Source organism: Sander vitreus, chromosome 8 (assembly GCF_031162955.1).
Source record: "Sander vitreus isolate 19-12246 chromosome 8, sanVit1, whole genome shotgun sequence".
NCBI classification, from domain to species: Eukaryota; Metazoa; Chordata; class Actinopteri; order Perciformes; family Percidae; genus Sander; species Sander vitreus.
In genome coordinates this window covers 35,082,618-35,085,117 of record NC_135862.1, presented here as the reverse complement: position 1 = coordinate 35,085,117, position 2,500 = coordinate 35,082,618, and the positions used below count along the sequence as shown (strand labels likewise).

At 39.7% G+C, this 2,500-nt stretch overlaps 1 protein-coding gene across 1 annotated transcript in view; it reads left to right on the top strand.

Annotated features, from left to right (window-relative positions):
• The window catches only part of LOC144522773 (paired box protein Pax-6-like), a 31,597-nt gene that overhangs the window by 9,705 nt on the left and 19,392 nt on the right, over nt 1-2,500 (top strand). The gene's annotated exons all lie outside the window — the stretch shown is intronic.

Sequence of the window (2,500 nt, the reverse complement as noted above, 5' to 3'; positions counted from 1 at the left end):
TGTCCCCCTGTGTCTGTAGCCGTCCTCTTTTGCTCTTCTGGTTTCTTAACTCCCCAAAAAAATAGCTTTTTTTTTTTTTTTTTCCTAACTACATGATTTCAGCTCCTCTGGTTTGTTTCGCGCCGTTCCGTTCGTCTTCTCCGTTTCAGCGTAGCTCGTAATCAGTACCGCACACGGTAGGCACGTGTCCAACGGTTGTTTATGGGAAATGTAGCATTAGTTCAACAAGCAGTGTTGCAAGATAAAGATTACGTTTCCAAGACAAAGACACACAAAAACACCCAAATTTCTTGGCGGAAAAAAACAGACCAATCTGGCAACACTGACTTGTTGTGTCGTTTCTGCAGCCTGCTGAATTAAACTGATGATTTGCTTCATTCATCACCAGCCAAATTGGCTAGTAACTTTAAAATGTTACCCGCCAAAGTTCATTTCTACGCGCATTTCGCAGGTTGACGGGTGTCAATTTAAAGCCCTGCCTGTAATTATTGTACTGATATGAATGTGATTAGTCACTAGTACGTAATTTCGCCACTTATTACTGACAGGTATGCATATCTTTATTAATAAAATATTTAGTTTGCCTGCGGGGCGGTAGAAGACACAAAATCAATGGTCACTCCATTGACAATCTAATGCTTTCCTAACCTTAACTTTTTAATTTTACCAGTTCCGTTTCACAATGTTAACTGTGTGTAGAATGATCACATGATTAAAACGTTCACTTGTTTGAAGCTGCCGTAAATGGAACGCTCCTATATGTTGTTTTAATACTCATTGGCAGCCAACCTATTCTGTTGTAAAGCTATGAGAATGTGTTGCAAATATCTGTTACCATTAAACAATTCTGATTTGTTACATCTTGGGTCTCAAAGCGGAAACAATCAATAATTTTTATGATTTTGTTTTTATGATAACAATGTATGAAATGAATAAGTGCCACTCTGAAAGGGGTCACTTGTAGTGATGAACCTACAGGGAATCTGCAACTCCGCTCAGCTTTACAGAGCTTTATAGTGAGCTTGAGATCCCTCTAGTGTTGTTTCCTGCAGCTGCAGTAGCTGTTTTCAGTGAAAAAGCTGTAAAAAAGCCACTGTACACTTCTTGCTCAGTGGCAAACAGCAGACAGACACAGTTAGCGTCTATCTGGTGAACATAGCGAAGCATTCAGCTGCTAAAGAGGGAGATATTTCCCTCAGGAGTTGGTGGAGACCAAAAACAGATCTAAAAGAGAGAGAATATTAAACTTAAGTTCACCTGTTGGCCAGAAAAAGGACTCCGGATGAATGTAAACGTAACATTTACACTGTTACGTTTTGTTTTTTAAGCAGAGTTTTGGGCCAAAATTTATGTTGGTGCACACAGGTGTTTTCAGCTCCAGTAGAAGAACTAATGCCAAAGGTCTCCGTTTGCGGCCGTTGAGACTGCAACACAACCCCGCAGATTCCAAACCACAACGGGTCAGAAGTGTTTCTAAATGTCTCCGGTTTAGGGGCTCGGAAACGCCAGAGCAGGGGGAATGAGAGGGGGAAACATAGCAGAAGATATTCCTTTTTAAACCAAAACATAGCAGGGTAAATGTAGCCTCAAATGCTGCACCTTATCTACTGGATGTGTAAACAGGAAAGATTAAGAAACACAAGCACACATTTCCTGCTACAGTGGACTTTTTTTGCAGTGATGTTGTCATTTTCAGATCCCAGAAATTATTTGGTGAATACCATATTATTATTACTGATAGTAATGATGGACACAGCAACAAAAAGGCCCAAGTTGTGATAAACTGGAATTAATTTAATGATTGGTGTAAAACAGACATTTGCTTTGAATTCTGATCTGTTGAGACATATAAAACTCAGTCAGCCATGCATGTGAATGTATCTTAAATGAAGACTAAAAACTCACTCATTGGACCTTTTGAATATCATTGTAAATTATGATTAGTTAAGTCCACATGCTGGGCTGTATAGCACCTTTTGAGTGGAACTGACAATGAACTCCGTCTGATTTCTTCTTCCTTACTGCGGGACAAGAGGTCCATGCTGTCTGCAATGAAGGTGTGTGGATTACTTCTCTGTCTGTGTCTGTGCTTGTTTCTTTGACCTACACTGTTAGAAAAGTCCGTAGAAATATGGGCTACCATTTTTCTGTAGTGATTTTCCACAGGTGCTTTTCTGTATTTTGATTTTTGGATTAACAGAAATGTTCATTAAAGGTACAGAGGATATACTTTAGTCTACAGAATGTTCTGTCTATGGATTAACAGAAATGTCTGTGAATTTAATGGAAAAGCTACAGGTAATTTTCTGCCGGGACATTATCCTTTTTTCTATGGACTTTATTCTTACAGTGTGCATCTCCCTTCTGACCCGTGCCGATCCCACAATGCACTGCTTCTACACCTTTCGTTAGTGGATGCTTTTATTCAGGTCTCTGTGTGGCAGCAGCATTCACACTGGGTGCTATTATCGCATCGCCTCCACTTTAATCAATTCTAATT